The 23,475-nt window shown below is 38.7% G+C and overlaps 1 protein-coding gene across 1 annotated transcript in view; it reads left to right on the top strand.

Annotated features, from left to right (window-relative positions):
* Ctnna3 (catenin alpha 3) overlaps positions 1–23,475 on the top strand; it is a 1,402,587-nt gene that overhangs the window by 1,262,018 nt on the left and 117,094 nt on the right. The gene's annotated exons all lie outside the window — the stretch shown is intronic.

The following is a 23,475-nucleotide window of genomic DNA, read 5'->3' as shown; positions in this document are numbered from 1 at the left end:
AAAGTAGTAAGATTCTGGAAATAAGAAACTGAATAATATACATAGTATGATCCCTTATTTGCAATATAATTTACAAAAATAGTAACAAAAACTATTTTATATTTATATCCTGTAAAAATTACCTAAATGTTCACTTATTTTTTGTTGCTTGAAACATTTTGTATATGCACAAGTATCATTTATGAAAATGCAGAAAGAAAAATGAGTAAGAAGCTAGGCATGGTGGTACACACCTTTAATCCCAGCACTCCGGAGGCATAGGTAGGAGGATCACTGTGAGTTTGAGGCCACTCTGAGACTACGTAGTGAATTCCAGGTCAGCCTAGGCTAGAGCAAGACCCTCTTTACCTCTCAAAACCAAAAACTAAACAAATACAAAGTAAAAAATAAAATGAAAAAAATAATTAAGCACATGATACTATTTATCGTTTATGCACTGTGAATACTTTCATTAGACCAAGATGCAGAAGACCATAGTTGTTATTATTTAAAATTTTCTATTCTTTAAAAAAAAATATGTCCTCTATGTATGTAATGATGCATAGTTTGGTAGAGCCTTGAATAGGAAGAAATCCATTTTCTTTTGATATAGGCAAAGAAGTCTTGATTCAAATTGGCTAAATAGCTGTGCATGGTGGAGCACACCTTTAATCCCAGGACTCCAGAAGCAGAGGTAGGAGGATTGCTGTGAGTTCAGAGCTGCACAGAGACTACATAGTAAATTCCAGGTCAGTCTGGGCTACAAGAGACCTTACATTGAAAACTCAAAACAAACAAAAAACAAAACAACAACAACAAAAAACTGGCTAATAGCCTTTCCTTAAAACTAGCAATTAAAATTACCTCTCAATTGGCTCCACCATTTTCACACAAACTAGCAAGCCCGTTGTCTTCATGTACCAGAGTTTCAGAATACATTTTAGTGACAAATTTTTCCAATATGGCCCGATATGATAGAGCACATCTTTACCAGTGCAGTTCCATTGATTTTTAATACGTCAAATGATTGAAAGCAGCAGAAATGTCAGTAAGCAAGTACATTAGTGATCACTGGCCTCAGTCAGGTGAACCCCTGGGGTTCAGTTCAGTCTGAGCCTCTGTTCAGCCATCCTTTAGAAAAGTGTTTTTGTGAGGAAGGACTTCTCAACTGCACTGCTCACAGTTCAAAGCTGATGTCTCTGTAATGGTGCATTCTAGAAGGTTTAACAGTATACCTGACATCTACTCAGTAGACTGAAGTAGCAAATATCACTCATTCAGCTATGAAAGATATTTCCCAAATAACAGTGAGCTTGTATTGTTGGAGTTTGATGGTTTGAATTCAGAACAAACCCTGGAGGCTTTTTTGAATGCTCTATCCCCATTTTATGTTGCTGTTCTAGAAGGTGGAGGAACATTTTTGGAAGTAGAGCCTTGATGGAGGAAGTATGCCACTAGGATTGTGGGCTTTGTGACGTCATGCTCGGCCCCGTGGACTGCCACTCTCTGTTTCCTCTCAAATAATATGACTGCGTGACACAGGCTGCCTGCTCCTGCCACTCTTTCCCCACCATGAGGGAACTGAGTGGCTGCTGGGAGGGTATTTTGTCCCAGAAATGAGAGAGTAACGGATACAGAAGAAGAGGAACTAACCAAGCCCAGGACCAGCTGTCAGCTCTAAGAAAATTTGTCTTCTCTGATTAGATAGCTCCTGATCATTTTGATGTACAAATTTCTTTTTAATAAGATAGTGAATTGTGGCTGGTAGGGAGTAAAGTTTTTCTTTTTGTTTTTTCTCTGTTTGTGTTTGCTTTATATCCTTGGTTTGTAAAATAGAATAATTTTGTAAGCATATTTACTCTTCTTTTAAAACTGCACAGACTGTGAAATGCCATACTTACAAACCTTTGGCAAAAATCACACTCTCATATCTTCTGCATTGAAAATGTTCCCAGTTACTGGAGATTGAAGCTTTTTTTTTTTTTCTTTCTTTGTGAGCTGTTTCAAGTGAGGCTGCTGGTGAAATGGCATATATCTTTCTGAAAGCTTCTTCCTTTCCTTTGAGAACTTTCCTAATGGAGGCACAGGCTTACTTCTGCTTTGTGTTTTGACGACATAAACGACATCATCTGGACCCTGCCTCAGCACCGAGACAGGCGGTTCTTCCTCCACAGCGTATCTCGTTGTCAGTCACCAAATGGAAACTGTGCTTGAAAACATGTCTGTTGCTAAGTGCCTTTCTAATCCAGATGTCTGCCTCTCCAAACTCCTTTCTAGAATACAAGGAGAATTATGCTTCGTAATTTAGTTTTCATGTGTAGTCTGGCCATACGGATTGCGATTCCACAGTTTTAGATTGTCGGCAGTGCTGCTGCTGCTGTCGTTATATTATTCCTTAATTAACCCTGTGCTCTCGTTGTGCATAGTTACCACAGGTTTTAAGTGTTTTAGATATCAGGCAATAACCCTGGAAGACTTTATATGAATTATATTTTCCCAAATATGTGGATGATTGAATCCCCTGTTAGTACAAGAATTTGCAGGTGATTCTGTCTGTTATTGAAAAGGGCAGAGTATTTGCGTATTATTTCCATACATCATCCAAATTACCTATATATATCCTCCATATACTTTATTTTTTCTATAATTTTATTATTTATTATTTAATTGCAGACAGGCAGAGAGAATGAATATGGGTGCACCAGGGCCTCTTTTCACTGCAAAAGAATTGCAGATGCAGCTGCCACTTCATGCACTTGGCAGTACATGGGTACTTGGCAATCAAACCCAGGCCATTGGGCTTTGCAAGAAAGCACCTTTCACTGCTGACCCATCTCTCCAGTCCCCCCGTGTGCTTTAAAGCATGTCTAGAATGGTATTAGTACATTGTGACTATAAATTCCACATAGTCACTTTATCATATTTATTAGGAAGTGACACAAGAAAAATAGAGTTTGCCCATAATCTGCACAGATGTAATTTTACAATATTTAAAAAAACCCTTTTATCCATTATTGGTTAAATCTGATAAAGTGGGACCCACAGATATGGAAAGAAGATTGTATCCCTCTCAGATAATTTTTTATGGAAGTGAAAATAAAGGAATTTAATTACTTGCATTGCTTTAGTTGCAACGTAATGCAGCATGAAGGAGATTTCACCTTATTGCAAGCCTTGAAATGTTTGTTTGGAGAATTAGGAATAGTGCAGGAACTAGTGATAAGCATAGATATCATAATAAAATAGTAGTTTTACCATTTAAACTTTGAGATTCTTTGACAACTATTTGAACTGTCAGATTACCCTATCAAACAGTACAATCTAGTGACATTTTCATTCTCTTTCATTATTATTCTTAATAAATAACAAAAAAAATCATAACAGGAACTACTGAATGTAATTTCATGACAAAATAAGGGAATATGCAAAGTGCTGCACTATTAATGCCGTGTTGAAACAAGCTATAATATTTTCTATGTTGAACTGCACTGCCCTGGGAGAATATCGTCTGTCAAAGTGATTGAATGGCAACTGGTTAAATTATACCTGTGAGCAGCAAATCCTGGGTTCCTCCTCATTGCTTTCTCCATTGTGTGCTGTTTCTTCTTCCTACCACTTTATAAATCTGCTTCTTCATTTATTTCCCCCAGTGATTTATGTCTTCCCAAGATAATCATTTTGTTAAGAACCTTGAATAAAAATATAAACTTAACATTTTATCTTGAATATTTCATTTCACTTTTGCTTCAAAAAGCTTTCAAACTTTTTAAATAGACTTTTGAGATATTCTAAGGCTAAATCTGAGCTAATCTATTAAAGGGGAATGTGCTTGAATGATTCTCTGCAAGTTCTATCATCATTCTTCATACAATACCTCACAGTCTGAAATCTCATCAGTGGTACAAGGAAATGTTATCCATTCCTGATGGTTCAGCACATGGTGCTTATCTTATCAAAAGAGTCTAGAAAGTCTTAAGATTCTGGGAGCCAATTTCTAATTAGTATTCTCCTGTCCTATAAGATCACAGTTACTATTACATCTTCAGATAAGTGATCTGTCTATCAAAGAAAAAAAAAAACATTTTGCAACATTGACTATGACATTGAAAATTGCCTCTTATATGTTCTAACATAGTTTTAATTTTTCTTCATCATAACTGTTCACCTTAGGGAAAATACTTCATGATTTGCTTACAGATTTAGTAAATTTATTTTAACTTAAGGAAGTTTAGGGAAAATAAAAAAATAATAGCACCGTCATATAAGTAAAATATTCAACTATTATCTTAGTCAATTATTGTATCAAAAACATTTTCTGAGAGAAAAAAAAAAACTAAAAACACTTAGGAAATTCTTTAGGTACCAGTTCTAGAGCCATTAACAGTGGATTACTTTGCAATTATGCATGTGTTTTCACATGTAATCTAAAATTCCAGAAACTAGGTTCATGTTCTAATAAATATTAAATAATTTCAGAGTACCTAATTATCCATGATCAATGCCAGGGTTAAAGAAAACTCATCCTGGTGGTTAGTGGCTAGTATTGTGTGGTGTTTCCTCTTTTCTTCTATGGTATTTTGATGAGCTTTTGGAACCTCTAAAACTAGATATTGAAAGTTTATTTTGTTCCTACTTGCTGCTGTGTCTAATGTCAACATCTTGGAGAAGTGAAGGGCAGGAAAGTATAAATAATAAACAATGACTGGTCTCTGTGAGACTCGCTTTTCTACAGTTACACATAGGGCATGTAATTGGTGCCAGTGGTTGCCTACACAGGCACTCATGTATGCTGCAGTAATTTCCTCATTAAAGAGGATGGATGACAGATAGGTGGGATAATCAGCTGAATCTTGGGTGGCTTTCTTCCAAGCCATTCTGCATTTTTTGTCTTTTTTTCAGTCCTTAATGTTTGTTTCACATACCATTACACAAAATCCAGTCTTGTTCTTTCTGGAAATTGGTAATTGTATTAGTCAGAAATAGAACCACTAAAATGAATTATATATTAAAAAGTGAATTTATTGAATAAGCTTATGCTAGTCCCATAGCAACTGCAAGCCCAAGAATCAAGGGACTGGGTAGCGGCTCTGTCCATGAGGCTAGATGCCTCAGCAGTCCCTGTCCAGCACTGAATGTCTGGAGGCTTCCTGAGGTGTCTGTGATTTTCAATCCATGCAGGTCTTCAGTCCACACTGGTCTTCAATCCACACTGGAAGGCAGCAAGCAGCACCAGCAGCCAAGTGGAAGGAAGGAAGGGGCTCTTTTCACTCAGAGCTTCCTTATGCAAAGTCCCCTGCTGAGAGGGGTCCCCCCCCCCCTGCTCTGGGGGAAGGGTTCACTCTGGGGGAAGGATTTCCTCAGTTAATCCTTCCTGGAAGCAACCTAGAGATCCATTGGAAAGGGATGTCTGTAGATTACTGAACAGACCAAGGTGACAACACCTTAACCATCATCATGTGTTAAGAGACCCTCTCAGGAGTTCTGAAGGTCTGTGTGGTTTATCCAGCAGAAGAGTAGGGTTTATATAAACACCGCCCTGTCTTAGCGGCGCTGCAGCAGGGGAGGAGCACTGGCGGTACCATGTACACTTGCACGGGTGTTTCGCAGCGTGCAACAGTGGTGATGATGCCTGATGAACAGGAGGTGAACCACACCAGTCTGTCACTTTTACCCACACTAAACTACTATGGATGTTGATGCTGTGAGAGAAATGCTTGCCATGAACCCCTCCAGCATGGGTCTTGGTGGTAAACATCTGATCAGATGTAGATTTAATGATGATGTCATTTCATCCCCATAGATAGGAATGGTCCAAAGCAGGCCCAAGACTCCTGTAGCACACAAGGGGAGACCAAAAGAAAAGCAAAAAAAAAATGTCAGGATATCCCAATAGCTCTGATGAAGATGAAAGAAATAGTAGAACCTTGCTTTGTGAACACTGTTCCCTGTGCTGTACTCACAAAACCAGCTTGCCCTAACAACTATCTGTTCCTGACAATCAAAAATGCTTGGGCCATTGCTGATCTCAGTCTAGTTAGAGTTACCAACGAGCCAGTTATTATTTCTTAAAGCTTAAAAAAGGAATAGTTCTGAAAGAACATGTGTTGATTTTTAATTTAGGGGCTGTCACTTTTAATGTGTCAGTCTTCACTACTGAGAATGGAATCCTTGAAGTAAAATCTGTAGCCAGAGTCACCTACCTCTGCTGGGAAGACTTTGAAAGGCCACTGGTTAACTGTTTTATTACTGAGTTCAAGTGCCAGTCAGTACAAGAAAGGACATCAGTATGAACTACATTCATGGTGTCTTCCCACTGTTTGTGAACGAACTGAATATACCCTCCCCTTCACCACTCACGCTGGTGTGGATACAATGCCTGTCTGTGAAGTCAACAGCTACTATGTTTATCCATTCTCAATGATATCCACTCTCTAGCACCATGGCCATTACAGCACAAGGTTTCAAGATGCTAACATAGAGTCTCACATCTATAATTTTGCCAGACTGGGTACTTCGAGTTATATTCCCAAGATTCAGAAGCTTCCTCAAGAGTGCTCCCCAATACCGACGTACAGCCACATACATAAGTGGTGCCTGCAACTGGCATTGTTTTTTTTTTTTTTTGCAGCAGCAGCAGCTGGAGTCCCTACTGTGCCCATTCTCCTTCTGACTGTCTCTTCTCTTTGCTTCTCTCTGTTCACAAATAAATAAATAAGTAATTTTTTAAAAAAGAGTGAATAAGAACATTAGACCCCATCTTGCTCATGGTATAGCTGTCCAGGTAGCCACTGAGGCTGGAGACAAGATTGAAAAGTTTCCAGATTTGTTTCTCTTGGATGCCATTCCTTCTCCTCTTGGTACTGGCACTGCTTGCAGTTATAGCTGTTCTTATTGAGCAATTACTACGCCCACCAAGTATGCATAGACCCTGTGACAACCGTCTGGGTCTGCGCATTCAAATAAGTGAACTTGAGTCTGATATAATCAAGAGTAACAACCTCGTTGGCAAAGTAAGGTTCATAGTCATCCCTTCAGAGCCCATCACATTGCTGAGATGGAAGTCGCTTTTGATATTGCTGTTGATGACTCCCTCCGAATCTCCGCTGTGTTTAAGTACACAGGGGGAAAAGGGGCAAGATTGCCGTCTACAATACCCAGTGGCCCTTTGAGAAGGGAAGATGCGGAGTCCATAACTCGGGAAGACGTGCAGATCTGAAGCGGAGAATCAGCGGAGCACTCCGTCGCCAGCCTGGTGCGCACTCGCCCTGACAGCAGCTGCTGAAGGCAGCAAGCATCGAGTCCAGATCTACAACCAGAGTGCAGAAGATCCATGACAAGCACAGTGAAATCATTTTCATGGATAAGAAACCCGCTGAAGAGAGGGAGAATTTCATAGCTGGCCAGGAGGGCAGGAGGCAAGCAGGAAAAGTCTTTGGTGGAGGCATGATTCCCACTGCTGGTGCTTCCTCGGGGCCTGTCACTGAAGTCAGAGAAGCCAAACCCAAATAGCATGCTTAAATGCAGCGCAACGTCGGAGGTGCCAAACGGGATCAATTCAGGGACGGCTTTCAAGCTGAGATGCGATAGTAGATTATGGGGCATTTTCGATACTTGAAGACGGAGCATACACACAGGGAAGGAAAATCACCTTGCACTTTATAAGCGCTGTAAATGGAAAATGCATTGTCTCAAATAAGACTGTTGAAAATTTTCAACAAAGGAAAAGAAAAAAAAATATTTTACACACGCACGCACACACACACACACCAAGATGTTGGGTTGAAGAGGCCCTTTGAGTTGGAAGTGAAAACAAGAAGGTCATAGAATTTATTAAGAAACATGGAAAGGAGAGATTTATCTGGAGGAATAGACTCAGAGGCTGTATACCTATCCTTTGCAGGAACAATCTAACCTCAATGCACTTTATTTATTGTAGCATCAGAGTTTATTTAAACATCCTAAATCACCTGTTCTTGGCCACTTTATGATGGCAAGCATTACCATGTTGCAAAGTTTTCTTTAAAACATATGCTGTGATCCAAAATAGATGGGCTTTGATCGCTGCTCTGTTAACCAACAAATACTCATATTTATTTTGTAAGTATCTGTGATATTAGGATTACTTTGTTTTATGTTTTCTTTATTTCCTCTTAATGAGTAAAAGTTAGTTTGGTGATTTTAGACTTTCCTTTATGGAAGTAGTTTTTTTTCATAAAAATAAGCTTCATAGCAATGAAAGTTTTATTAGGTCAATAAATAGAAGACAATATTTCAAAAGTTTGCTTAGAAAAATGTAATAGTCCTTTATTCACAGGAGCTGCATTTCCTATAGATGCGAGATATTTGTGTGTGATCCAAGAATACTTATAATTTATGTAAACACATAGTTCTTTTCTATATATGAATACCTAGAATAAAGTTTAATTTGTAAAGTATCAAGGAATAAGTTAAAATAATAAATTGGAATTAATATAATAACATGCACTAAAAAAAATTGCCAAACTGCAAAATCATACACACATAAGGCCAAAAATATAAGCAAATTTCTCATACTTTATCAATCAGGCCAATATACTGATATATATATAACATAACCACTAATGACCCTATAGTGCCTTATGTGGTTTCTACTTTCAAGAAAACAAACTTATATTGTAAAATTTCTTACTCAACAAAATATTGAGATGTCCACCTGTCACCCAGAAATGGTCTCTACAGAAATGTTTCATGATAACAAGACTGAGGATCTTTCCCCTTAATTGCTATAAAAATCTTCCTCCCATGCTCATTGCTAAGGTTCTCTCAAGGGGAGCTCGCCTGTTTCTTTTTTGCAGTGTAATTCAATAAATTTTGGCCTTTTATGTCCTTGATAAATTCATTTTACTGCCCACATTGCTGATCTGACATGTAACTTACTTCACATACCAACCAGTCTTCTGTTTCGGGAGCCATTATTAGTAAAGTAAGAATTTCTATAATACAATCACAATCATTATAATAGCAGCTGCCACTGAATCATATAACCAAGAAGATTCCTGAAGGGCCTAAGGTAGAGGGTACCGGGAAACAGATGTGGACTGAGGGTAGTCTGGGTGTAGCTGGGTGTTGTTGAGGGTACCGGGAAGCAGATATGGCCCGAAGGTAGTCTGGGTGTAGCTGGGTGTTGCTGGAAATATCACATTACTCACAGTGCTGCCAGTTTAAAGAATTGCTTACTTCTAGAACATTCATTTTAATAACTACAAGCTGCATTTCACCATGAGCAACTTAAACTGTAGAAACATCAGAGACAAAAGAAACTCGAGTATTTCACTGTAGTAGAAAAAAAAATAGAGCAAAACATAGAGTGGGGCCAAGTAAGATGAGAAGTTTAGGCCTTAAAACACATCCACCAAGAAATATATGATCTGGTTTGTATAGAAATACACTTGAGCTTTGCTATGATATGTTGGCTGTTCTAACTTTTTATTTTGAAATAATTTTAGAATTTTGGAACAGTTAAAATAATACAGAGGGTTTTCATGTTTTTTTTTTTTTTCTACATAAATTTTCCTAATGTCAGCATCTTAGATTTCCAGGATCTGTTTATCAAAACTGACACATGAACATTGGAAATAGAGAACTAATAATCTAAGGCTATTTTAGATTTAAATGTATTTTCTACTGACCTTCTTTTGCTGTGTGCTGTCTCTTACCTTTCTGACCTGGAGTTCATTATTACATCATGCTGGTCAAAATTGTAGCAATCCTCCTGCCTCTGCCTTCAAAGTCCTGAAATTGCAAACTGCCCCACCCCACTTGGTAGGATCTAGTATTTTATTTAAGGGTTATATCTCCTCAATCTTCTAGACCATGACAGCATTTCCTTGTCTTCCACAAACTTGAGATTTTTGAGTGCTTCATAAATTGCCCCTCAAGTTGAATTTGCCTCATATGTCTACCAGGAACTTAAGTTTGTAAATTTTGGGGGGAACACTGCGAAATATATATGTCCTTCCAAATCTATCAAATCGGTACATTCAAGAAGTATCTCTTTTTGTTTCTTCCTCTCTGCTAAGGTCACTTGCTTGTTTGTGTGGTGAGGGGGTGTGAGGGGTTGCTGGCTGTGAGATTTCTCCTTCACAAAGTTATTGTTGTTATGAAAATATCTCATGGAGAATATTTTTAAGACTTTTTGTTAGGAAATGTGGGAAAGAAATACAGAAAAGGTTCAGCTCAACAGCAGGGATAGGCTTTATTTGGAGAAATCCTGAGAAGTGCTCTGATCAGGAAAGGTCAGGAACACCTACCTCCCTTACAGTCCACGGGATGCATGTGGGGCGGTGGGGTAGTGTGGGGTGGTGGGATCATGGGAATTCCCTGGTTGCAGAGCGGCCCACCTTGCCTCAGGGTTTGGCCACCACGGAGATGGGAATAATTGGGAGGGTTGGTTGCCTCACTCTTGGGAAACAGAGTTACAATGAAATGTCAGCCAGAGTCCAAAGATGGAGTCATTCCGGTTCTAACACTGTTCAAACTGTTCCTTCTCAAATGGTCACTGACTGGTTTTAATAGTTACCAGTGAAACTTGAGGAAATGATTACTGGGAAGTTTTATTCCTGAGATATTTTCTCTATTTTATTTCTTCTACATGTATCTATATACATAAGTAATAACTGTCCTCTTTTCCTCTCTCTTGTTTTTTTTTTTTTAGTTTTTTGAGGTAGGGTCTCACTCTAGCTCAGGCTGACCTGGAATTCACTATGGAGTCTCAGGGTGTCCTCAAACTCATGGCAATCCTCCTACTTCTGCCTCCCGAGTGCTGGGATTAAAGGGGTGTGCCACCACGCCCGGCTCTTCTCTCTTTTTTAAATTCAAATATTTATTACCATCACTCTGGTTACTTGGATACTCTATAAATTTTAGGCCTATTTTTGTTAGCCAATGTGTCTCCTCTTTGGTATTGAAGATCAGTCTCTATGTTCTCTTTTGCCTTTTTTATTTTAGTGACAGTTTGCATATGATTCAAGTTCATCCAATTTGTCAATTCTTCTAGGGTTGTCAACCTAAAGCAATGAAGTACTCACATCATTACTGCTGCATGATTTGGGGATTCTGGAGGGATATTCCAGACTTGTAAACCCCAATTTTGAGTACTTTTCCTATTTGTTTTAAAAAATAATTGCTAAGAATATTCTCAAAGAAAGAAAAATTATGAAATATCAAGTTTATTTAAGGAGAAAATATAAGCCACGAGGTTTATTTAGGGCAAGTTGGGATCTAGGAAAAGGCTGGAGCAGTTTCACAACTACATGGAAGTTAGGATCTAGAAGCCTCTGGAAAAAGACTTAGAAGAAACATTAGTGTAGGAGGCATGGTGTCCACTCTGAGCCTCCAAATAAAGTTAAGAGACTAAGTGGTGTTGGCTTAAGAAAGAATAGAGGGGTGGGGGAGCAGGGATATGGAAATTCACATGAGAAATGAGTAGCAAAGAGGGTCAAGAGAGTTATTACACCCATGGTTACTCCAGGTTTAAAGAGATAAAGCACACAGCAGGCTGTGAGATTAGAGGCAATGCAGTTTAGAAGTTCACAAGTGGTAGGCCCAGAGATCAAAGATGTGTCTTGCATGTTGTCAAAGTGAGAAGTTACCCCAGAGCATGACATAGATGGAAGACAGATGAGGACATTCCCAAGTCCAGGGGGAGCGCTTCCTCCTCACCGAAGCTTATAGGAAGACAGACAAACTCAGGCCTGTAAGGGAAAGACCTGATGGGTTCACGGATTCAGGAGTTGGTCCCAAAAGCTAACCCACCAAAGCAATGTGCCAGCCCGTGGAGCAGCAAGAGGCTGTGCAGTCATTGTGGATGAAACTGGATCAGAAATAAGTCCCATTCCTACTAAGGTGACATTGTTGCAGGATTTCGGAGTTCAAAGGGGTCCCCCTAGTTTACAAATCCCAATTTTAAGTTCTATTCTATTTTTTTAACAAATAAATGATAAAAATGAACTCAAGAGGCATGTATGAATTATTAACTGTAAGGATGAATCACAAACTGCAGGATTTATTTAAGGGAAATTGAGATGTAGGAAGAGGGCTAGATCAAAGTCTTAAGCATGTGGGAAGTAGGACAATCGTATTCACGTGAAAAACGCAGTAGAGCTCATGAGATTCACTTAAGAGGAAAGGCCAGGACACAGACCCAGCAGCGTATGGAGGGAGATTGTAATGGTCACCCACCAGCATCTGTTCTGAGCTGCCTTCCACATGAAAGAAAGTTGATAGGAAATGCTGATGGCTTAAGGTAGAATAGCAGAGGGAAAACATCAATGCAGAGACCAAGAAGTTCAGATAAGAAATTAGTAGTAAAGGGAGTTACACCCATGGTTACCCTGAGTTTAGAATAATTATACAGGCTTTAGAGAAACACCCATGTGGTAAATATAGAGAAGAAGTGAAATACACTCGTGATTCAAGAGATCAGAGTAAAATCATCCATGTAATTGAGAATTTACCCCAAAAGATAAAGCAGAGGCTAGTAGAAAAACTACTCAGACCAAGAAACAGTATTCTGCTTGGTGACAGACTCCCATGCATCCAAGTAGACATCACAGAGCAGAGTGAGGGGGATGCAGAGAGAGAAAAGAGCTGAAGGAAAAACAAACAAACTAAAATCAGCCTTTATAGTAGCTTAAAAATGCATTCTTTCCTAAAATTCAGGCTTGTAAAGGGGAAGACCCAGTTGTTGGTAGATGCTGGACTGTGAGCAGCAGAGGGCGCTGTAGCTACCGGAAACAAATCTAGATCAGCCACAAGTTCCATTCCTGCCAAGAGTTCCATTCCTGCCAGGGCCAGGTGGCAGACGTTTTCTCTGGGCTTCAGCTTCTAATTGAAGCTGCCTAAAAGAAGCTAGACCCCCCCCCCCATTTCTCCTTCAAGATGACGTCTTCTGGTTCCCTCTTTGGGCTCCCCTCCTTACTAAAACTGCCTAAAAGAAGCAAGATTTCTCTCCTCTCCTTTGCTGTCACTTCCGGAAGGCAGCCGCCCTCTGCCTCCTTAGAAGGCAGCTCACTGGATGTTTTGTGACTTCATGAGGACGGCCGGCTTGAACTTGGCTCTCAGTATGACATAACAGCACTGTTCACAGGATTGTTCAGACTGTAGGGCTTTCCCTTTTCCTACTCAGGGTGCTTCAGAGAATTTATAATTCCATTTTTTTTCTTTACCCCTTTGAGATGTACATGTAATCCAGGCTCTTTCCATTTTTTTTTTTCTTTTCTTTTCTTTTCTTTTCTTTTTTTTTTTTTTTTTTTTGGTGTTTCGAGGTAGGGTCTCACTCTAGTTCAGGCTGACCTGGAATTCACTATGTTGTCTCAGGGTGGCCTTGAACTTAGGGCGATCCTCCTACCTCTGCCTCCCAAGTGCTGGGATTAAAGGCATGCGCCACCACGCCCAGCTTTCTTTCCAATTTTTTAAGAATTTTGTTTTTCATTAGTTATGGTCATGCTGGTACCATCCTTAGCCTCCTACCCACCCTCCCCCGTCCACAGGGACCCTCCTCATTAGGGAATATGGGTCATGCTCTTTCCAATTTTATGACAAAGGAAAGTCTTTCTTTTTTCAAATGTTTATTTTATTTATTCATTTATTTATTAGAGACAGAGAAAGGGGAAGAGAGAGAGAAAGAAATAGAAAGTGAGAGTGGGCTCACCAGAACCTCTAGCACTGCAAATGAACTCCAGATGCATGCACCACCATCTTGCTTACATGGGACCTGGAAAATTGAACCTGGGTCCTTTTGCTTTGCCGGTAAATGTCTTAATCACTAAGCCATTTCTGCAGCCCAGGAGTCTTTCTTAAATATCTGAGAACCATCCCTTTTGAAATGTAATCTTGAAAGGAGACAAGGTTAACCCTCTCCCCCAGCCCCTGTGGCAGGCTAAGAACCTGAGTTCAAAGTAGACCAAGTAACAAACCCAAAATTTCTACTTTTAGTCAAATTTAACAAACTCTATAATGTCCTCTAGTTCTTTTCCACTATCTCAGGCAGTACTTAAAAACTACGCCTTTAACTGGTTTGGAGTAAAAATCCATGCCATGTGTTTTTTCTTGATTTTGCTGTAAATGTGAAATTGATGCTTTTGAGAGGGAGTCAGGAAGGTTTGTTAGGTAGTTTAGGGTGACTGTGCCCTGAAAGTAGAAAGCAGAAATGTCCTTAAGTCTGCCTTCACAGTTCCCGCTTTACTAGAGATCAGAGCAGAAGCTTTTCTCTCCTTATTTCTTGACTAACGTAGTTTACTAAATTTGCTTTTCCATAAATTATCTGAGCTTCTTTTGGGAGGGATTTTCCCTTTCCTAGAATTTAAATCTGGTCCTGGCATTGTGATTGGTAAAGCTCAGCCCCAAAACTTGGCTTCATGGTTGGCCTTTTCTAGAGCCAGCCCTTCACCTAGACCAACCAGCCCTCACTCTCCCTCACTGAGCCTGAAGGTAAGGCCCTACTCAATAAGGTCATAAGTAGAGCTTACCAGGTAGGCACACTCCCATATTATTTCTTATTATCTTTTTATATGTTCATATCCAAATCAAACTATATGATAATCAGGAAAGAGAAAATATTTTTTTTTAAGAAATGTTTTCCTTTTTCTTCACACCTTTTTTTAATTATTATTATTTGAGAGACAGACACAGAGAGAAAGACAGATAGAGGGAGAGAGAGAGAATGGGCGCGCCAGGGCTTCCAGCCTCTGCAAACGAACTCCAGACGCATGCGCCCCCTGGTGCATCTGGCTAACCTGGGACCTGGGGAACCGAGCCTCGAGCCAGGGTCCTTAGGCTTCACAGGCAAGCGCTTAACCGCTAAGCCATCTCTCCAGCCCGAAAATATTATTTTTAAGCATCCGTTATTTTGAGCTAACCAGCTATGCATGTCAACACATTCACCTTTATATTGCAGCTTCCTTAATCTGCAGTCAACTCTTTATTTATTTACTTATTTTTAATGTTAAAATAAATTCATTTTCTCTTTTTGATTTTATTTTTGTAGTCAGTGAATACATTCAGGTTGGTACCATTGTTAGCCTCCTCCCTGTCCTATCCCCTCCACCAGGACCCTCCTTGTTGGGGTATATGGGTCATGCATTGTGGGGTTAGCCATCAGTTATGGATAGGAGGAAATGTCTCTGTGTGTCATGACCCAATGTGTGGCTCTGACATTCTTTCTGCTCCCTCTTCTGCAAATTTCCCTGAGCCATGTTGGGTTCATATTAGGTCTGCTTCCATGTTGATATCTTGGGTACCTCTGTGTCTCTGGATATCTGGTTTGGTAGGGGGTTGACTGTTCTCTGTGTCTTATCTCCTTCACTGTTGTGCTGGATCCCAGTTTGCCAAGAAAACAGCATTCTTGCATGTTTCCCCAATTGTTCTTATTTTCATCTGGGGCCCTTTTGAGGTATGATGGGGTGGTTCTTTCCTTAGGATCTGCATCTATCTGAAAAAGAGAAGCAGATTCTCCAACAGACAGTAAAGTTAGCACAAAGTAGATGTATTAATCATTGTTTTTTAGAGACAATTTAGTGGAGAGCGGGTTCATTTTTAGATATTGTTTTGACTTGATTCCCAGCTCTAGCTATGGATTCTGTTCCATTGAGCAGATCAGTTAGCCAAATTGAGAGCAGTTGATTTCCCACCATGGTTATGCACCACTATTGCACTTGTGTGAGCATCACATCAGGTGGTTTGCTGCTAAGTAAGTTAGATCATGCATTGCTTGGGCAGATATTGGTCTTCATCCCCTAGTCACTCATGTAGCACCTTCTAGCACTAGATGGGCTGTCTGGGGACTGACTCTCTTCCAACCATGCGGCTGAATGCTACATGCCAGCAGTGTACGGTGTCTTCAGCTGTAGGGTCTCACCACTAACCTATGGTGGGCCCTCAAGCGCCATGACATAAATCTGTCTTCTTTTAGGAAACCTTGTAGGTCTCTGTGATCAAAAGTTCATTGTCCATGGTTTCCACCTGCTGGTACCAGGAGTTATAGGTCAGCAGCCAAGAGGAAAAGGAAGAACTGGATAAGTGATATAAAACAGATAGAGGGATAAGAGAGAAGGGGGAGAAGGGAGAGAGAGAGAGGGAGGGAGGGAGGAGAAGAAATTGGAGGAGATAATGAACAGGTTTTTTTTTTTTTTTTTTGTACCCTCTCCAGGACCTTGTGAATCTGGTGTTCCCTCTAAGGGCCTGGTAGTTTATCCATTTTGTCTGTCTTTTAGGATGTGGAGTTTTATGGTACCATTGCCTTTGGGATCCAGTTTTGTGTAGCCCTCCCCTCCTTACCATCCCTTCTCTCCTCACCCTCCCTATTGTCAGGTCCTCAAGATGCTTGGTGGGTGTGTCGGCAACTTGGGTAGATTCAGGTTAGGAGCTGTCGATGAGTGAAACTATGCAGGGAGCATCTTTCTGTGATTGGGTGAGTTCACTGGGAATAAGCTGTTCCAGGCTCAACCATTTTTCTTCAAATTCCATTGTGTCATTTTTCCTTCCTGCTGTGTAGAATTCCATCGTGTAGATATACCACATCTTAGTTACCCATTCATCTAGTGATTCCAGCTCTTGGCTATTACGAATTGAGCAGCTATAAACATGTTTATTTATTTTTTGCTGCTTTTTATCTCTACTGAAATTCCAGGCCCTGGTAAGCCTCCCTACCCCACTGGTACAACTGCATGGGCTCTCTCCCCTCCTGCCCTACATGTGGCAGGAGCTCTATGACTTTTTTCCCCTCTTTTAGTTACTTTTCATGGTTCAGGTCCATGCTCACTGCCAGCGTTGGTTGTTGAGCCTTGGGGTGCATCCATGTTTCCTTCCTTGGGGTGTGCACCCTCTCTCTCCCTTCTATATTCTTGAATAAATGTAACCATTTAGTAATTATCCTTCTCAGTCATTTTTAGTCTCAATTCCTTGGGTAAAAACAGATACAAACTCAGGGTTTGGGGCTCAAGCACTTATCCTGAACCCCTATAACTCCATTATGCTGTTCCCTCATATTCTACATCTTTTTTGTTCTTGTTTGTTTGTTTTTGAGGTAGGGTCTCACGCTAGCCCAGGCTGACCTGGAATTCACCCTATTTTCAGAGTGACTTCGAACTTATGGTGATCCTCTTACCTCTGCTTCCTAAGTGCTGGGATTAAAGGAGTGTGCCACCAAGCCTGGTATATTCTACATCTTTAATTAAAATCACAGGATTGAAATTTTATTTCCAGTTTGTCTTTGTTACCCCAAAATTCTGGGACACCATAAATAAATAAATAAATAAATAAATAAATAAATATATATATATATATATATGTATATGTATATGTATATGTATATGTATATGTATATATATATATAATAGATAAATATATATATGAAATACATTATATATATGATTTTAAACAATTTTAGAATCACAATGGAATGAGAAGAAAATTGTTATACATTAGTTTCAAATCAAAGCAGTAGGTCAATCAGGGGAGAAATGCATGGAAGATGAAAGGTGATCTATGGAGATATAGGATGTCTAAAATTTACAGTTCACAGGAACCAGCACAACGGTGAAGGAGATAGACACAGAGAACAATCAACCCCTACAAAACCAGATTTGAAGAGACACAGAGAGTCCCAAGATCTCAACACTGAAGCAGACCAAAAATGAACCCAACATGGCTCAGGGTAATTTGCAGAAGAGGGGTGGAAAGAATGTCAAAGCCACATATTAAGTCATGACACGCAGAGACATTTCTTCCCACCCCAAACTGAAGGCTAACCCCACAATGCACGACCCACTTACCCATATACCCCAATAAGGAGGATCTCTGTGGAAGGAGAAGGACAGGGAGGAGGCTAACAATGGTACCAACTTGACTGTATTTACTGAGTACAGAAGTAAAAAATATAATAATGAAATCTCAAACAGCAGGGTGTGGTGGCATACTCCTTTAATAAAAGTACTTGAGAGGCAGAGGTAGGAGGATTGCCATGAGTTCAAGGCTACCCTGAGACTCCATAGTGAATTCCAGGACAGTCTGGCCTAGAGTGAGACCCTACCTCAAAAAAACAAAAACAAAAAAATCTTAATAAAAGAAAGAAAATTAGCTTGATTAGAATTTACTTAAATTTCAGCATAGGAGAACCTGAACTAACTGTGGATCTTAGGTCACAAGTGAGCAGAAACATGATAATTACCTGAGAATGTAACCACAAAGAAATAATGTTTGTGAAATTGCTATAGTGAAGAAATACTTTAGTTTACATTTGAAGATCTCCAATGTGATAATTAGGTGATAGACTCTGCAAAAATAATATCTGCTCCTTTTTATTTCGGTATTGCATTATCTACTGTTAATTGATATTAATCTGTGTTATATAATCCTTACATGTATGTACAAATATTTGCAAGTGTCATACCTGGTTTGAAATATAAGTATCTGTCATTACCATTTCTGTGTAGGTCATTAATCATGGAAATGTTTTAGATCTTAGCAATATGTGCATGCATCAAATACATAAACGCATACACATATGTGTACACATAAGAACACTTTCATATATATATATATATATATATATATATATATATATATATATCTCCATCCCACATTCACACATAGATAGAATCACGTATATTATATACACAAATATATGCATATACGTATACAGACACATAAATTAGGCAGAAGCAAAACTTATGGAAAGAAAATGTCATGAATATTTGCAGCTATAAGTCATATTCCTGAAATTGTTATTTTCATCAAGAAAACTGTAAGAAAGAATTATAAGTTCCAATTCCCATTATGCTACTAGAAGATAAAAGTATAAATTGTATTTATTTCATTGTACATTTAATACACACACACATATATAGTTATAGTTAGTTATAGTTATAGTTATAGTTATAGTTATAGTTATAGTTATAGTTATAGTTACTATGGGACTTGGGTGACTTTGAGAAAGCAGGAATCTTTCTTGGCTTCTGGTTGGCTGTAAACTACGAGTTGCTGTGCTGGACTTTCATGGTCACACCAGACCTTCCTATGCCAGGATTTTGTCTTATGAATTCAAATTATTTATATCTCGACCATTAGGTAAAGTTTAAATGCATTTTTTTTTAGATTATAGATATTACTTGAGAAGGAAAGAAGACAAAATTCCTGTTCAGCAGAGGGGTTCTGGAATTGGAAAAGCCCACTCATAGCCCCAGACTATGGTCTTTTCTGAGCTCTGGATGAAGACAGCCTCTCCTTCTCTGACCTCCAGCAAATGTAGACAGTAAAGACAGGCCCAAGGACATTCCTCATTTTTGCTTTTGGGACCTTGTTACCCCCAAATTGCCTCACAATAATTTTATGAATGTTCATTAGGCATATAGATGCTTTACAAATTATATGTGATTCGTGATTCATGTATTTTTCAATTACACACACACACACACACACACACACACACACACACATATATATAAAGTATTTTTAAAATTTCATTTAAAAATATCTTTATGTATTTATTTATTTGCAAGGGGAGAGGCAAAGGAGAAAGAGGGAGAATGGGCACAAAAAGGATTCTTGCCACTGCAAAACAAAATCCAGAGGCATGGGCTACTTTGTGCATCTGGCTTCATGTAGGTGCTAGGGAATCAAACTTGGGCCATCAAGCTTTGTATGCAAGTGTCTTTTAACAACTGAGCCATCTCTCCAGGCCCTTGACATTTAAATTATAAAACATGTTTTTTGGAGTTCATTTTCAACTATGCATACTTATGTGAATAATAAAAAATAATTAAACATACCTTTATGTTTCTGCTCAGGGTTGATTTTAACCTTGTTGTGAGTAGGAATGGTACTTTAGGATGACTTCATGCTGGGTGATGATGGAGTATGTAAGTAGATGTTGGTGTTATGACCACACATAATTGTACTGTGCTCTATGTAACATAGTGATAGGAGGAGTTGTCCTGGTGTCACTAGAAAAGCTGATTTATAAGCCAACAGTTTAGTGTTGTGTCAGAATCCTGTCTCCTGACTGATTTTTTTTCCTGTTCTGGTCCTCAGACTAGCACACCTCCTGCCTACTTCTAAACAATTGACTGCAAACTGGGGCAGGGGCCACAAGTAACTAAGCTTATGTGCCAAGTGAAAGAAAATTGGACCTAAGTTGCATCTTGTAATGAGTAGATTTCCTGAGTTGCAAGTTTGAGCATTTCACAGTGGTTCTAACGTTTAACACTTGAGTTGTTAAACAATTTATGTTTTTTTCCATGTGGGTGATACTGAAAAAAAGCATGTCAACATTTTTTAAAGATGACCCAGGAAAATGCAATGCAAATTTAAATTAATCAAATTATCACCACATTTAGTGTTCAAAAATTTAAGTATGCAGGCATTTAGATGTAGCTTACAATATTGTTAATGGGCATATCTGTTGATTAAACACAGGCAAATAATGTGTATGGATGTTGTAAAAATTTGTAGTATAATTTTGGGTTCTTTGTAGTGTAAACTTCGTATTCAGTTCAAGGACCATCATAGTTTGCTTGGCTGGCCATAAATCATCTAGTGTTGGATTTATGTCTGGAGGTCATTTGTTTGCTTGTGTGTTTGTGGTGTGTATGTACGTATGTGTAGAATACACATGTGGTGTTGTTATGCAATGTGTGATAAGTGATGTGTGCTGTATGCACATGTTTGTATGGTTTTGCGGTGTCTGCAGAGACCAGAGGAGAATGTCCCTTATCTTTCTCTTACCATTCTTTCTGGTAATTCCATGAGACCAGGTTATATCCTCAAACTGGCACAGCTGTTCAGCAGACCCCTAGAGATTCTTGTGGCTTTTGCATTTGCATTATTTTCCCTTACATGAAATTTGAATACCCGTAATACTTACCTTCTAGGGCTGCTATGAAGACAGATGAATTGATAGTTCCTAGAGAATGTGGCAATAAGGAACTGCTAGCTAGTTTCACTGACTTTGGTAGCAAGTTCCAAAATCAACAGACATATGATAGAACCTTATTGATACATTTGTGATTCATGAAGCCCTTGAGCTGCCTGCATATATAGGAGTTGTGTTTCATAGAGATGGAATTCAGCGTACAATCACTTGACTGTACATGTCAGAGATTCTAATTCATGTTATTTGTTCTCTTAACTTTTATTTTGAAATTTTAGTGATTGATTGATGGCATTTAATAAATTATCCACAAAAGCCCGTAAACCTTTCAGTAAAGGTGTCAGTAATTTACTGTTTCATTATTGTTTCTCTCCTGTGAGAAATAGCCTAGAATTCTGCAGAACTTTTTTTAATTTGGCGAATTGTTGCTCAACTTCCTACCTTGTCTTGTAAGAGCTGAAATCTGTTGATTGTAATTCACCGTGTGATTTGAGATGTTATAAAGAAATTGAGTGCAACCCGTGAGCTTGCTGCCCACGACAGTGTCAGTCTCCATTCTAGATAATAAACAACTGGCTCACTACCTGGCAAGTGGGGAACAGTTGTAATTATTGTCACTTTGAGTCTGGCGAGGCTCAGATGGGAGGATTAAGTTAACTTCGGTAAGGTCATATAAGGACTCTGTGGCAATCCCAGGGATGGAACTTGGAATGTGCTCAGCCAGGTTTCCTCCAGAGTAGCTTTCCTTCCTTATACAGATAGTGAAAGATGTCCTATGATAGCCCATTGCATACTTCAACACTATTTATTATTATATCCAGCATCATGGACTTATTTCCTCTTAGATACAGCATGAAAATAAAAAGAGAGCCTTTGCTGAACCTTGAGATTATCATTTAGAATTTTGAATAATTTTACAAAATAACATTGATCAGTACATCAGATGAAGAAAGTCTATTTATGAGCTAGCTTGATAAGATCATAGCTTATAATTTACTTAACATGCTTGCACAGTATTTTTGAGTTTGGATTCATTATCTGTGTCTTCATTTATGTGCCTCACCATATGCCAACAATAGTAAAAGTAATGTTTTTGAAGTAGAGTCTCACTATATAGGCTGACTTGGAACTCACTATGTAGCCACAGTCTGGCATCAAACTCATAGTGGTCCTCCTGCGTCAACTTCCTGAGTGCTGGGATTAAAGGTATACACCACTAAGGCAAAAGTTTCTCTTAATGCTTTAAACAGAAAATACACACACACACACACACACACACACACACACAATTTTCAGTTGCATAGAAATAAATTTATATTTCCCATTAATTAAAAAATTTGTGTCATGCATTTAATTTTATTATTCAGGGGAAATCAAATAATAATACAATGGAAATGTGAGTTAGAATATGAAAGTATATTGGTATTTTTTCTTCTAAGTAAGAAATTTCACTTGTTGAACATTTAATGCATTTCAAGCCTGTTCTGAGAATTTTAAAGGGAAGTTCAAATCAGAAAGCCTCATTCTTCATTGTATATACTGGGTTAGAATTAAGCCATAGTTAAATAATTCTGAAAATCTTATAGATACTATGTTATTTTATATGCTTTATTGCATGGTTACACTTACAATAATAAATAGGTAACAAACAACTGGCAGTTGTTATTGACTCTTTGATTTTTATTCTTGTTTGGATTTGCCATTAGCCATTATTTATCTTTATTTCATATACTTAATCTTTGTGCAACTATGCAGTATTGATTTGCTGAGGTACATTTTCAGAGTTTTGAAGCTAGTGTCCTAAACATTACAAAGCTTTAGATTTTTTTTTCTTTACTCTAAGGGCCAAACTAGCATTTAGAAATATAGAAGTATTGCATGTATTGTATATTCAAGGTGACTATTTTAATAAGAAAATACATCATTTGTCCTTTTAAAATATACTTTTTCTAGACTTATATACTCACTCTACTAGGAAATATAACAGTTTTGTGTGTGTGTTTGTGTTTGTGTGTGTGTGTGTGTGTGTCTGTGTGTGTGTGTTTTGTGGGAATTGCTCCTCCCAGGGTCTATCTGTTTGATGATATAATTTCATGAACAGTCGCCTCAAAAGTATGGTGTTCAAAATATTAAATAATTTTCACTTCAAGATTTGACTTTTAGTTGACAGAAAGGTAACTGATGTCTTGGGGTAAGGTTGTGAATATGGTTGATTTAGAATATAGATGGTTTTCAACCAAGCCTTCATTTCAGATTGCAAGAGGAAGATGCTGTTAGGAATGTAACTTATTCAAAGAATAAAAAATAAGCTGCCGGGCACCTTGCAGTGGGAGAGTGCTTCAGTGCTCCATATGCCAACTCAACAGGGCTGGCGGTTCTGATAATCCCTGCCCACAGCTTTTCCTTTCCCATAACTGCTTACACAAATGTGCTCCTGCACGTGTCTGCATACGCAAACGGACACGTCATGATATGATTTACATGTGCTTTTGTACCACATGCATGCCATTGAAATTATATAGTGTCATTGTTTACTAAGCTATACATCCTATTCATTTAAAGTTCTATCTAAACTTACACACACACACACA

This window comes from Jaculus jaculus, chromosome 18, assembly GCF_020740685.1.
Source record: "Jaculus jaculus isolate mJacJac1 chromosome 18, mJacJac1.mat.Y.cur, whole genome shotgun sequence".
Lineage (NCBI taxonomy): Eukaryota > Metazoa > Chordata > Mammalia > Rodentia > Dipodidae > Jaculus > Jaculus jaculus.
This window is presented reverse-complemented; position numbering and strand designations above follow the sequence as displayed.